Here is a 16,112-nt window from a genome sequence, read left to right on the forward strand (position 1 = left end):
TAATAAAGTCAACTTCAGTGAATTTTCATGTACAACTTTATAATGTTTTACAAACTTTACTGCCAACAATTAAATAATCAAGATGCGACAGATCAAATATTATACGCAATCTTAAATTAGTCCAGATTGAATTTTAACTCCTCTGGTAGGGAGACAAGTTGGACACAGATATGGAAACAATTTAATATTTCACACTATCTGTGATGATCGAATTTAAATGCTAAATGACCTTGTCCACTTATCTGACATTTAAATTGTATATAGAATTCCAAATAATAATTACAAAGGATGATTCATCTACAGTTTAAATCTCCACGCCTTTAAAAATAAACAAAACACATCTTATTTTATTATTAAAATAAAATAATGGAATTTATATTATAAAATCGTATTATACTCCTTATCCCTTCGTACAATAAAAAATATAAAATACTTTCTCTTGGGAATATGAATCTAAATGTTCGAATATCGAATGTCTTCTCTTTTTTGTAATTGCCTATATATATATGTGGACGAAGGGTTAAAAGAATAGCCTCTTAACCGATGCATCCCTTTACAATAGAAAATAATAATCTAATTCTAATATTTGGAATCGATTAAAATATAAACTAAACACAAATATTATTTGACTATCACATTAACATATTATCATCAAGGAGGCTCGGGAATAGTCTTCCTCATCACCGTCTTTGAATATGTTTTGTATAATAAACAAGATAAAAGCTATGTCTTTTAATCTCTATGACTTGTGCGTAGAAGAGTCTGAACACATCACTCAACACAGTTCTATCCGCCACACAATCACTTGCTTCCATTCCTTCGAACTTCACTTTCAAAGCAATCAAGCTCGCACACGGATTCTTCATGAATATCAAACTCCGAAGATACTCCTGATGCCGTGTCATCATTGTGAACATGTCTTTCACGGATACCCACCTTTTAGCCGCTTCTCTAATACAATACATGGTATGATTGTTGCCGTGTAATTATGATTTACCGTCTTAACTGTCACAACTCATAATGGACGTCGTTATGTATTTGTATATTGTCTCCACAATAACATGACAATGGCATTTTTAGTATTTACAGTGTCCATTTATGGCATGCAATATATGTTCAATGTTGGGTCTTCAATATTATATATCCATTCTAACATCTTCCTTTGATACCATTTGTAATCGATGCTTCAAAAGTGATTGCTAAAACATATATCTTGTGCCGACATCACCCATATGCTATGGACCTTTATTGGATAATAGTCTCCTTATCACATGCTTATTGTTATAGTGATCTCTAAAGCTTTGAGGCATCTGGATGCTTATATCTGCAATTTCCCGTGAGATAATTTTGTAACACTCGATTGTTACCTGCCTTCGAACCATCACAATAGATCGCACATATGTAGTGAACATATTCTGGAACATTAAAACTGACCTACATTGTCTAGAAAGATATAAAGATAGACACCACAAGCATCATTTGCAATTGATGACTTCAATCCTCCATGTCTTGTCTTTTCTCTTGTTGCTATCATCAAACTTCCCATTTTTGCATGTTTGGAACAGTGACTACACCATCCTTGAAATGCTATAATCTTGTTGCTGAGATTTGTTAATGGAATCAGAAGATCACTCTGCCATAAACTTCTATCTATGTACTTGCAAGCAGAATACTCTTTGATGATTTCTTGCCTGCTTGACATTTTGAATCTATGCTTTCTACATATTAAACTTTCTTATTTTAATATCATTAATTGCTATCTTCTAATATATTTCTTTTTAGACATCAAGAATTATGTGTGCAGAGGTGACTCGAATAATTAGAATACCATTCATTCTTCATGGACTTCTCCATTCTCAGTTATCTATTAGATATTTGTGCGAAAGCTTGAACATTCTTATTGGTATCCATCTGATTCACATACTACCAGTCATGATGAAAACATCCCATGTAATGACCCTTGCTCAAACTGACCACAATTTGGCCTAATTTGCTGCTTGTAATTTTGTTAAACAATTCGTGTGCAACCTTGTAACTTGCTGGTCTGAGTGCATAAATGTTTTCCCAATGATATCCAATGTATATACTACTTGCAAAAGAGTCCTATGATGTTTAGACAAGGTCCTAGATGCAATGCAGATTTCTTTTTGTATTTTGAAATGCAATAGATGAAGTATCATGATCTAAATGTGCAGCTACAGCCTATAGTCATTATATCAAATAGTTGGCATACATCCCTTTTAAAATTTCAAATAGACAATAACTCAAATAGAGGATTCCCAACTTCAGATATATTATTGACAATGCAACAATTCTACAATGGCAATGAGATGAGACGCCAAGACTCTTGGCTTACATACATATGCTTAAATCTGATATGAGCTTTCACCTACAACAGTACCTCCTAAAATGCAACTAGATGACATATAATAGCATGAATTGAACAAAGAAACCTGGTTCTTAAAGTCGCCTTGATTATCCAATGAAGATGCAAGAAATGTCCCAAAGAGTGATGGCCTCAAAATGCCCAATGTAAATGTCTGAAACAGCCACCCCTTCTCCTTTCAATATTTGATGCCAAGGAAGAGTGTAATGCTTCTCCAAAATTGTGCCTAGGCTGAGGATGCTTTGAATGATGCACCAAGTTACTATAGCAAACACTGTAGCGAACATTGTAGCAGACACTATTCATGGGTACTGTAGCAGCCAACACTAAATCTGATCTACAAGTAATAACCTTTAAACCCTTTATTCAGAAAGTACAATAATACATCAGCTATTGTACTCAAATATTTTTCTCAATGTAGCACAAATAGAAGACTGAAGTATCTTCCTCCTAGCTGCAATAATTCAAGTGATATTTTCCACCCTCAAAATTGCTATCAATAGGAAGTTTTCATTTCCTATGACAAAGAAGTAATCTGCAAAAACCCTAGGCTCCACAAGATGAAACAACAACAACAACATCAAATCTGCCTACCAAGAATGAAGCCCAGGATGCCTATTTATTCTTTTTTCTCCACTTTCTCCAAAAACCTCTAGAACATTATTTTATTAAGTGACTTTACAAAATATTTTATAATTCAAGTCACTTTATTAAATTAATTAAATAGAAAGTTACCTTTTAATATTTATTTAATTGATAACTTTATAAATAATTAACTTAATACCACTTATTTATTTAATTAAAATAATTAATTAGTCATCCTCATAAAATATTCATTATTTTGGACAACTTAATTAATTAAATCAAATTACCTCCAAAACGGGGACATTACATCCCATACTTGTTCATGTTTTGCTTATCAAATATGTACATTATTCCATAAATTGGTTTGCATCTGCGGGTTAGTACACACCTATCATAATGAAATCATTGAAACATGTAAATATAATGTTATTTGTGGGATAAAAAGGTTAGATAAGGTGCTTAAATGGAGGCCCAAATTTGCCAAAAATTTTAGGCTCCATTAGGTAGACCTCTTCGTTTCATCAAAGATGAATTTATGAAGTTAAGAGTAGCTTCACTATCGAGCATCACCATAACCCTTTGTCCTTAAAGGGCTCCCTGTACACGAAACACAGTGCACCTTGGGTTACCGGCCAGGGCAATAGTTCCTCCGCGTCGTACCAATGCTGCAATTCTTTTGGTACAGTTCAAACTAACCATTTTGGTATCCTCATGGGGTTGGTTGTCTTCGGTGGGTATATCTTCTTGTTCGTCCTCATCATCAAACACAACCCCAATGTAGTGGATCTTTTCTTTCTCGAGGCATATGTGCCCAGGTTCTCATGGTCCCTTGCAGTTGAAACATAGTTTCTTCCTTCGGAGCTCTTGTCTGGTAGCTTCGTCCAATGACGGCTTCCTCAACGGAGGTTTATTATCTATGTCCTCGGAAACATCAGCAATTTGGAGTGTAACCCCGAGAGAATGATGCTGATGATGATGCCATAATTTGTGCCTTCTTAATGGCCTCCGATAGGGTGGCAGGATTGAACCCTTTTACCCAACCTTTTAATGGTTATGTTAGTCTATCCATGAAGAGTACTATCCATCTTCTTTTAGAAATGTCCGTGACCAAAACGGAGAGTTTCTGGAATTCAGCAATGTACTGGTCAATCAATCCAGTTTGCCTCAACTATGCCAAATCTTTGAAATTGAGTTCTGGATCTTTACCATCAAATCGATCTACCAATCTCTCAGTGAATTCCGCATAGGTGTTTATTTGATCATGCCCCTACATGATGGTGCCATGATGCCACCATTCATGCGCAACTCCCTCCAAGTGTAATGCAAAAAATTTAATTGCTTCTTTTGGCATAGGATTAAGATGGAAGTAAGTATCGACCTTCATTACCCATGCTTGCGCAGATATGAATCCAGATCCGTCAAATGGAGACAAATTTACTTTACTCAACTTCCTCCTAAGATCATCATCAAAATATCCTCTATCTCCGCCTCTCAAATATCTCATTCTCAGATCTGCATAATCTTTGTACAATATATCTTCCTCCAAATTTGCATTCTTCTAATCTTCTCTCAGTTGTTTTTGCATTTCTTCAAAGGTCAGCTGCTTCCCTGTGGGTGGTGCCTCCTTCCATGGGGGAAAAGATGGCATGGACGGTCGAGAATGTGTTGGATGAGGGATTGCTTTACCTGACATCGAGTCCGCAACGTGACCATTTTGTTCTCTGGATATTTTATTGTTTACCAACTTCTTGAGAGTCTCTTTCATGAGTCGCTGAGTATCATTGACCTGTGTCTGATTCTTCTCAAGTTCTCTCATTAGTGCCACGAGTTCAGCAATTGCGGGTTCCGGTTCGGTAGCCATTCTATCAATGGAATGGGTTCTTCTCTTTCAGCTATATACTCTCATTCATTGTCCATAGTCTGACAAGATCGAAGCTCTGATACCACTGTAATGATCCTTACCGACGCCTACTCTGGAAAAAATTTTCCTTTCGCTACGTGCAGAGAGAATGGAGGCCATACGGTTCTATGGTGTATGGTGTGTCAAGGGCAATGGTATACGTACACAAGGTGGGCCGTACAGATGCAATGTTGGTCGTATGGTACTATGAAGTTGCTCATACGGCAGCTATGAAGGGTGGTACAGTATGGAGGGGATGGTCGTACGAATGATATAGGGAGATGGTCTCGAAGAGAAGGTAACGCCACATAGTGCAAGCCGTACGGTAGAGTGTTTTGGTTGTACTGTAAGGAAAAGTGCAGATCGTATGGTGAATGGGGAAAATAGCAAGCCGTACGGCTAGGTTATGGGAGGCACAAAAGGTGTGTTGGGTGTTGTAAATAGCTAATGGAGTATGGACGGGAAGCCAACCGCTTATAGATCATGAAATAAAACCAAACAGAGATTTGAACACAAATAATCCTTCAATTAATAAACTGTCAAAAGATGGTACTCCGATTTGCCATATCCAAACAAAGTATTACATGCAACGGAATAGGGTGAGTGTTGAATCCCAACGAAACCGAACAAGCCAAGCAGGGAAGATCTTTCACTTCCAAAATAGCGAACAACAGAGAATCCCAACAGGAACTCGCAATACAAAGAAGTATAACCAAAACACCTACCTAATGACTACCAACAAGTCGTACTTAACTACCCGTCGGAAAAACTCTCCGTGGGTGTACAGAGATAGCCAACGACAACACAAACTATAGAAACAAAACAAAAATGGATCCAAGATATATTAAATCAATCAGCCCATTAACAATAATTTGATTAAAGATTTATTTTATAACAGGGACATTACAGTTGCACCATCAAGACAATCCTCAAATCTTATTACAGTTGACATTATGAAGAATGGAATGTGATTGTAATCTCAAGAGAGAATAAGTATTAGAGTTTTGAGTAATCTAAGTTCTCAAGTATAATCAAATCTTCCTTAGCAAGGCTCTAGTACCATGTTAAAATGATTAGATTTATTCTAGATCAGAATATTGTAATTTTTTCTAATTTCCTTGAGCAAATTGTCTCACAATCAATTTGTTTTTTTGCAGATTATAATCTCAAAGAAAGTATTTATTATTTCAATGTCTATGTAATTCTGACTTCTGAATGATAAGTTCAATGTTGAATCTAAATAATTGATAATGATTGAATACGTGGACAGACTAACACTGACTGATTACTGTGATGCTCTCTAGACCGATCGGGTTGTGTATATGTATAATTCGTAGAGGCATGTCAATGAATAAACATGCCTCCACATGAGTGGAGACATGTCCGTTAATTGACACGTCTTTTCACTTAACCGATACCTTGTGTTACCTTAATACTGCCATTTCAAATCAGCGCTAATTAACTCTTAATTAAGGTATCTGTAATCAGCAATATGAAGTCATAAACAGACTCAGGTCTGTTATGGGATATGCAGCATTATCTCCTATATCAATTTGTACTCAATACTAATTAACAGTAATACAAATTGATCAGAACAGATCGATAACATCAGATTTATAATTGGAGATACATATCAGATTTTGTGGATGATAATAATGATTGATATAATGATTTGTTATTTAATGTGCATGTATATATCAATATATACAATGTATATTGGTATATATGCATGCATGTTGTATACAGATCATTGTATTTTATATTATCATCCATTGTTATCTGAACGAAGCTATTAATTCAACATGTGGAATAGAGAAATTTGGTGTCAATGAAGAGGGAAGACAAAAATCTAATCCTCCACAGTCTTACCAGTAGAAGATCGTGGATGGCAAATGTTTGGAGAAAAAAAGAGACTTCCAGATAATAAGGATTGGCATTCATTGTCGCTGGCATTGTTTCCTTTGTCTTTCACATTACCATATTTTTTCCTTGCATAATTGACATGAATAGCATCCACTTCTATCATAGTTGCTTTCAAGCACGTTAGGCCATGCCTTCACATCCTCTCCAAATATTTTAGATAAGTGGATTTCTAATCTTTCAATTCTTCAGTCATAAGAAGTTAGCATTTACTACAACAAACTTAGCCCTTATTAGAGCCTCACATTCCATAATTGCAGGAAAAGTCTTTCTTACCACTCATTTATGTTGAACTTGATATTGTATGAAAAAACATATACCAGAAAAGTTTTTTAAAAAAGAAAATTTTATATGGCAAACCGACAAACATTTGTAAGAGAAAATGGAATGCAAATGCAATAGTAAAATGTTAGGAAATGATACGGAAGGGGAATAGACAACATTTCCCCTTCCAACTTTTCTGATTTCCGAATTTAAAGAAAAATCATAGATACATACAAATTTCAATCCTTGAAGATGCATTAAGATCTTCCAATTGCTTCTGTCAGCATGTTTTTGTCTTGCGGAAGTTGAAAACATCCTCTGGTGAGCAAAATGAAACCAAAATATCATAAAATGGATTGAAATGGTATAACCATGAGGGTTTTGTTACAACTTATTGCTAGGTAAGTCCAAGGAAAAATTCACAAAGCAATAGGCCTAACTTAATCTTGTTTCAGCTCACAATTGAGTTGATTAAATGTGACAACATTAGAAATTTGTAAGTTGTAGCAAGTCAACCAGTGTTTCCTACAATGGTGTTAATCATAAATGGAATCCAGACTTGTCTGATGAATATTGGCATATCATTTTAAAAATATTATGGTTAAGTGTTTTAAAACCCTAAAACAAGCTTGCTCGGCTTCTTAAAAAGTTATGGCATGAAATCCTATTTTGTTATGTTAATGACTTTGATGATATTCTTAATAAGTTTTTGTTACTCTTGTCCACCAAGATTCTTTGTTATGTCTAACGGAACAAAAATTATAGAGTATTCCAAAATAGGAGAAGATGTCTTATAGAGTATCTTACTAGAATCATACTTTTCTTTTTTCGTAATGCAAGTTACAATGATGGTGAGAAATCCTCAAAGATGGGGTCTTCAAGTTTTTGGAAGAAAAGTCAACTATTGTACATAGAGAGAAAATTTCAAATAGAAAATACCACTTGTGGCCTCCTGATAGAAGAGTAGTGTAATGTCTCTTTTTTCTCTAAGTTATCGGGCTCGAAGCGGTTCTGAGTGCAATCCCAGTCTAGATACACGAATGGGTTTGCGCTCGATTCGTAGAGGTTCCATGATTGGACTTGGATGGACCCACAAGTCTGAACACAAACCCTGTACAAACCAAGAACAAACCCATGGGAACCCAGCAAGGCCCCAGGAGGACCGGTTCGTAGGCCAGCACGGCTGCCAAGGACCCACGACATCCAAATGGGTAAAGTGGGCCCAAACTCACTTAAAAAGAAATTTTTTTAAAAATTTTCTGCAAATCCTAAAATTAGCCTAATAGGGAGCCACCAAACTCATTTCATTTCACATTTACTCTCTCCATATTGCAAGTTTGAAGTGAGGTGATTGTATTCATAGGAGATCGACTACGGAGTGGCAAATGCCTTCCAAAAAGAAGATGAGTGTTTAAGGTATGTATTTCAACCATATTATTTAATTTTTTAATAGATTGTTTCAAGTTTTTGATAAGTTATAAAAAATTCAAGTTTTTGCAGAAGTTTTGAAGTATATTTTTTTTCATTTAGTTATAGATTGCAACAATGAGTTGTCAAAGCTTAGTGGGTGGGTAGGGGTCTCAAAATTTTAAAATTGATAAAGGATTTCCATTATAAAGACGTGCTACAAGAATTTATCAATGTCCTAGAGGTGGGGGGTTTATTAGGTTGTAAATTTTGCAGCTCACAATAGAGAAGCTCCTACTTCAGAGTCAAACTTCATTTTTTGGGCCCTAGGGGTAAAGTGATTGTCATGTCCCCTCTCTAATCTAACTAGTAGAGTCATGAGAGTTGGCCTATTATTGGAGTCTTGTGGGCTAGCAGTGGTGGATAGAGATTCATATTGGATACTCAGTGACCGAAGTTGGTTCTACAATCAGTTTGAGAGTCAGTCAGGGCAGTTCCTTAATTTTAGGGATTTTCCTAAATTTTAGGAGGTTGTGGCAGTGATCAAATTTGAGGCTCATTGGGACCAGTATATGGTTTTAGTTTCAAGATGACAAGTTATATTCCCTAGTTTCTAGGAGCATCCCTGGTTTTTAGGGATGTGACTGCCAGTTGGCCCACATTGCCCGGCATCAGTCACAAGCGGGTGACAAGACCAATTCATTGGTTATTTGGTTGGTTTGGCTTTCCAATTGAATAAAAGGAAATATTTTTTATATTTCCTAAATTTTCTTTTAAATAAATTAAAATAAAGCTATTTATATAGCTAATTGGATTAATAAGGGGATTTTGGCTTCATCTGGTGAGGCAGGCCTATGTGTTATTGCTCATTGGAAAGGTCTTGAATTATTATAACTTATTTTCATCATCCGAAGACCTTCAAGCACCTAGAGTTATGTTATTTGAGGAAAGGGGTGTTTTTCCTATACATAAAGGCCTTTTAATTGAGAAGATGACATTTTATAATAAAGCAAAAGGCATATTCTCCCTTTAGGATTTGATTGGCTTTGAGAGAGAGATAAAAGGAGATGTTGGATCATTCTTTCATCATCTTTTACATCTTCATTCTTGGTATTTGTGATTTTGCTCTAAGGAGCGATTCTAGATGACTAAGAGTGATTCTAGACGACTGGGACGCAAACCCACAGCCTGGATATTGGGACGTAATCTCCAATAGATGGTTTTCGCAGCATTCTACTGTAATGGGCACCCCTGGATGTCCCAAAAAAACTAAACCAATTTGCTCAAAGGAATTTTGTCAAACAGTTTGCATTCAACCTCTTATTTCTTCGTTTAATGTTTTAAACCCCTTACAACTCCGGAAATCAAACATTTATTTGTTTGTTGTGTTTTGTGCATGGAATTGGTATCATACAACATAAACAAGAAAAAAACTACAATAATATGCAAAAGTGGAAATGAACTGCTGCTAATAAAATGTTATTTTCAGAATTCATAAAACCAAATACATGGCAGATTTATCAACTCACTAATTACTTCAGCAATATTGACATAATACTCCAGCCCATGCTTTCAAACTTGCTGCTACAGTGCTTTGACGTTCAATCAGTCCACTACCTTCGTAATATCATTCCCTCAAAGCGACATAAGCGTCGGAAAAGTAGTGAAGAAGATATGAGCAAAATACCAAATCTGCCTGTAGCTGGAAATGCAACTAAATTGCCTGATAATGAAGCCAATAACAAAGAATTCCAAAGGCCAAACCCCAAGGGAATGACGTCTAGAATGTTACAAGAGAGGATAGACGTCCTCAAATGCCAAGAACGGAGCTGCAACTCACACACCAATTTCTTCTCATATTCAACCTGGCTAATGAAGCCACAAATGCTTCCTTTTATTCTATTTCCAAGGGTCCGCTCAACTCATATGGGTAATGTGGGATAAAAGATGTGTAGTATATAAAACATATATTAAAATACCCCTTATGTCTCCCTTGGGTACACATCCCCATAAAAAATAATTAGAGTAACACTTTAATATTTTACAATTAAATTAGACGTTACTTTAATAAAACTTCTGGCATTAAAATGTATTAGCAATCGAACTCCGAATAATGTGCGTGATAGCTCATCAGAAAGCTCTCACCGAGGAGTATCATATCCAATCACCAAAATTGACCTGCACTGTGTCCTGTTGACTTACTAAAAATAGTAAGTATGCCTGAAACTAAGTAAATCAACTTCGTTTTGGCCCAAACTAGAAATGACTAGGTCAAAACACTCCAGGATCCCATTAAACCCTTCATTAGCCCTCGGGACCATGTAGAACAAGGCTAACGCACACACACTTGGTCAACTGCTAAAATGGGGACATTACATCTACAGTATTGTTTCAACAATTGACAATGATTTTTAAGTTCATCGTTTGGGGGTGCTTGTGCATTGCACGTTGGGGGTCTTGTTTGGGATGTTGGGATCTTCTTGCTGCCTTGGCATGACTATAGCACTCGTACGGTTATCTTTCAGCTAGTACGTGGTTTGTTGGTTGGCTTACGTCAGCCATCTCTACCCTTTCGGTGCGTGTCTAGTCCATTCTTGCAGCGGGTGTCATCATTCCTTGTTTGTAAACACCTTTGCTAGCATACTGGTTCCATATCTTGCCTGGTACGATTTGTAGCTATTCTAGTTAACTGAATATTATATAATTGCACATTGTTTCTAGTCTATTTCATATTTATTGTTGTTGCTAATTATTGTTTTACTTATAAGTGGGATTTCTTAATTTCCTCTTTCCACTTTCTTGTCAAACACTCATCTTTTCTCATTGGTGGAATTTTGTCTCACACGGATCAAGCCTTATTATCCCAAATTGGTTGTGAGAAGCCTCCCACCTTCACAATTTACTATATAAAGAGCCCTCTTCTTCTCATTTCATAAGAAGAATAGATGTTAGTGGGTATAGTATTATTATATTGCAGGTTTAGAGAGCGATTTTGGAGGAGTTTGAGCATTAGGGTTTGGATATTGGAGCTTCATTGTAACTTCTCTCTTCTTGTCTTCTTCTCCATGCATCCATGGCTTCCATCATCATGCTTCATCCTTGCATTTTCATATTAGCTTAGATTCATATTTGTTTTCATAGATTAATATTGCATTGTTATTTCCTTTCTTGCATTGTTATCATTTAGATTAGCTTGCATCTTTATTTGCATGCATATTTTCCTCTTTGAATCTCTCGTTTTATGGTGTACTTGCATGGGCACAAACTAGGGCAAACTAAGGGCCTCTATTACAAATCCTTGCACTCCATGAATAGAGAGCTATGAATCACCATTTGAGATCTCATTCTTGGGCAATCTTGGATATAATGATTCATAGAAGTGTATCAACATTTTAGCACACTTTTTTGGTGTGAAAAGACCATCCAGTTTCACTCCCTCCAGATCAGTCAAACACCGTACCAGTCTCTTCAGGCAGCGACACTCCTCCAGTTGTTCACGGCAATAATCTATGACTCTGAATCGTCCACGGTTATATCCTTTTGTGACTGATTTCTTTGTATCAAGGAAGGATCCTTAGTCCTTACCTTGGTTTTCTTGGTTCATGTCTTATTTTGTTTCTTCTTAGTCACCGTTTGGTGCTCTTGCTTTGGCCAACTCTTTTGTTTGTATGCTCAATCCCATAAACCCTTGTGGTTTTTTGTTAGACATTAATATTATTATCTTATCTTATCTTATATCTAGAAAATACAAAAAAGAAAAGAAACAATGCTTCTGCAACTTCTGTCTAATTCTCTAAGATCATAAGGAAAGCACAGGAAAATCTATTATTTTGATTAAAATCTACAGAAGTTCAATCAAAGGATCCTTTTGGGATCTTTCAGTGATGTCCCAAGGCCAGACAACAAGGGGTTGTCAATTGGGAAAATAGCAGCATTCATAAAAGAACAAAAAGATGCTAACAAATTAGATGCAAAAGGGAAACAAGGTAGTTATAACAGGAAACAAAAAAATAACACTACCCACTCAGCCAGCCTCTAGACATCCCTTCTTGCCTATACCTTCTAGGGAGGATGAAGAAGTAGCAAAACCATAAATCACCACCTGCAAGAGAGGCCCATCAGATAAGGCATTTCAAATTGAGTTGAGAGATATTGCAGATGAAAAATTTGGGTATTGCCCCTATGTGAATGATCTTTCATTCAACTTAGTGAAATCACAATATCAGAGGGAGATGGTGCAAGCAATAAATAATGCACCTTTTGGCTACTAAGGCCCTAGATATGAAAAGGTGTACACTAGCTTATTGCATAATGAGCGAAAAAAATGTAGAGACCCAACTAAAACCAATAAGAAATTCTTGGGTTCAAATGTGCATGTCTATTGTTTCTTATGGATGGAAGGATTGTAAAAACTGTACATTGATCAATGTAATTGTTGTAGTCCGTGAGGGGTCAACATTTTTTAAGGTGGTTGACTTTCAAGGGGAGTAAAAGATACATCGTTCATTGCCAGGATTCTCATTGATTCCATAGACTCAGTGCTCATGACAATGTTGTCTAAGTAATTGCAATCAATGCAAAAGTTTGCAAGGCTGCAAGTGCTTTGGTAAAGGCTAGATATGATCACATCTTTCAAACACCGTGCACCAGCCACTCCATCAATTTGGTGATGCAAGCAATTAGCACCCAAATAGAATGGCTGAAAAAAATACATGAGGGTGAGGAGATTCAAATGGTTGTGACAAACCACCATACGTCACAAGAAACTTTTAGAACTTTCTTAAGACTAGGATTATTGAAGATAAATTTTTTAAGTTAATTTATTTACTTTCATTTATCATTTTAAGTTATGTTTTACATAATTGAATAAAATATTTTTTTTGTTGTTTATATATTTTAAATGTGTAATTAACTTACTATTAACATGTTCTTAGGTGGTTGTAACCCAATTTGCATCGCACAAAATCTTCTTAGACGACTTGTAAGGGTGGAAGAGGCACTGCTACAGATGGTTATTAGCAACCAATGAGGTATCTGGAAGCAATCCAATACCACAAGGGCCCAAAAAGGTCAAGGCAATGATATTGGATGATGATTGGTGGACTCGTGTGGATTATGTATTGGAATTCATTGAGCCTATCATTTTTATGCTTCAGCTTGGTGACACTAATTAACCATGCTTGGGGGACGTCTATGATGCCATGGACACGATGTTGGAGAAAGTAAAATTGATTATTTATAATACAATTTTGTATCCTTGTTTATTGAGAGAGAAATTTTTAATTAATGTAACTTACATCAAAATAACTTACATGAACATCATTTAATATCCAAGGTCATACAAAGAAGAGAATGATCCTAAGGACACCTTATAAAAAAGGTGGAAGCAATTGTTCTTCACTACTAGAACAAGATGACCACATTTGCACATCCTATCATATGCTCTATCTCCCAAGTATTATAGTGCAAAGGTACTAGCTATTTTGGGTAGATTGCTACCATATAGAGATGCTAAGGTTGCTAGTGTGTATAAGAAGGCATATGGTAGACTCTTTAGTGATCCTGAGGTGGGGGCAAATGTTAGGAAAGAATTTCAATTGTTCACCTCGGAATGAGATGCAAACCCTATTGCTATCAATGACCAAAGCAAAATGGATCCTATTACAAGGTGGTACTATAATGGGCAAGATTATAAATTTATATGTACCTCCAGCCTTTTGCAATAAGATCCTATCACAAGTTTCAAGTTTTTTTGGTCCACTTGCATTATAGAATTTAACACTTAATACTTTTGAATTTATCTTGTATTTTTTATATTTTATTTTGTTGGTTTTCTATCTAGATTTTGAGTTCTTCTACCCCTTAGCAGAATTGGAGTGCATGCTCCTTTATGCACTTAGGTAACCGTAACCTATTGGCTGCAAAGAAAGTTGAAGACTTGGTGTTTGTTCACAACAACTTGTGCCTCGTGGCACGTGGCACGTAAGGATCCAAAATACAAGATGGGGGTAGCGAAGCTTTGGGATCTAGCACCCAAAACTGTCGATGTGGATTTGACCATTCAGGATCTTGCTAAAGCCACTTTGCTTGATTTAAATGATAATGATGATTACACAACACCCTCCAATGCTACTAGAATTGGTTAGTGTTCCAATGATGATGTTGATCTACAACTTGGAGCTGTTTGATGGAGCCCAAATTTTCGCAAAATTTAGGGTTTCCATTTAAGAAATAATGCTGGAGATTTGATGAAGTCTTGTCATTGATTCATGTTAAGATGCCAAAGCATATTGTTGAATTTGTCAAAGAGTTTGTGATTGTGTACTTTATGGACTATAGAAACTTTACAGCAGATCGTTCCTCTAGACTACATGTTCCTCCAATCGGACATAAATGAGAAAATTTGAGTAATTTTGGTAGATTGGCTTATTGAGGACCACTTGAAATTTGGTCTCATGCATGAGACTCTGTTCCTAGTAATCTATCTCTTTGATAGATATATCATATATCTACAGTGAAAGTGTGGTAAGAAAACCATTACAGCTTGTTGTAGTAACTTCTATGTTTCTGGTATATAAACATGAGGAAATATATGCTCCTATTGTTACATACTTTATCCTTGTTTCTGATGATGTGTACAGAAAGTCCGAAATTCTACATATAGAGAAATCTATACTCAATACATTGTAAGTCAATATTACAGTTCCAGCTCCTTATGTCTCCACGGTTCCAGCTCCTTATGTCTCCACGAAGAGATTTCTTAAGGCAGCTGGAGCTGAGAGAAAGTTGGAGATGCTGTCCATGTTTCTCATAGAACTATGCCAAGTGGAATATTTTATGTTGAAAATATGTGCCATCAATACTAGCAGATGCAGTTCTATACACTGGTCTATGTATCCTCAGAAGAGCTCCTTCTTGAAGCTAGTATATGGAGTTTTGAAAACTAAAGATATGCAAACATCAGGACGAAAGAAAAAGGACAAAGTGAATTAGCAGGATAACGTTGCTAGCCATGGCGAGGAGTATTGTTGAATACATGTTCTATCACTATCGAGTTGTCGTCGGCGAATGTGAAGATAATCAATCTGATGTAAGCTTTATGGTGCATCATTAAGAATTATCATCCAGTGTCATATCTATTTCCTTAGATAATGACGAGGCTCGGAGTAGAGATTTGTGTTCATATCAAAGCATATGTCATGGACTGGCTCAAAATGCTGCAACTTGTGCGTACTTATCTGATCAGGAGTTGCTCTTACTTCTACTCATCACACATATAAATTCCTATCGACTTGCATCACACACTGAGCCTATTTGAACACGATGATGGAATGAAGCAAAAGGTTCACACAGACGTATGTTGCTGATAAGGAAAAATCCACTATGTTGTAAAGTGATGTCGTCGCCAACCTATGTGCGTTGGAAATAAGGACACTGCCACCTGAAGTTTGTCGAAGTTTTTTAAAACTATTCTTGCACTGCCCCTTTTGCCATCAGCAATTAAAATCTGGATATGGTCTTAGGAATCAAACAAGCAGCACATGAATCAATACAACAGCAAGAGAAAAATATTGGACGGTGCTATAAAGATGAAAAGTCAGATCATTCACACCAGTCAAGAGTCCTAGCCGCACATCATAGTAACACTAT

The 16,112-nt window shown here is 36.2% G+C and overlaps 1 protein-coding gene across 1 annotated transcript in view; it reads right to left on the bottom strand.

The window, feature by feature from the left end:
* The window catches only part of LOC149576006 (transmembrane and coiled-coil domain-containing protein STS1-like), a 200,139-nt gene that overhangs the window by 69,364 nt on the left and 114,663 nt on the right, over positions 1-16,112 (bottom strand). The gene's annotated exons all lie outside the window — the stretch shown is intronic.

This window comes from Cupressus sempervirens, chromosome 1, assembly GCF_028749045.1.
Source record: "Cupressus sempervirens isolate cs-2001-9-10 chromosome 1, ASM2874904v1, whole genome shotgun sequence".
Lineage (NCBI taxonomy): Eukaryota > Viridiplantae > Streptophyta > Pinopsida > Cupressales > Cupressaceae > Cupressus > Cupressus sempervirens.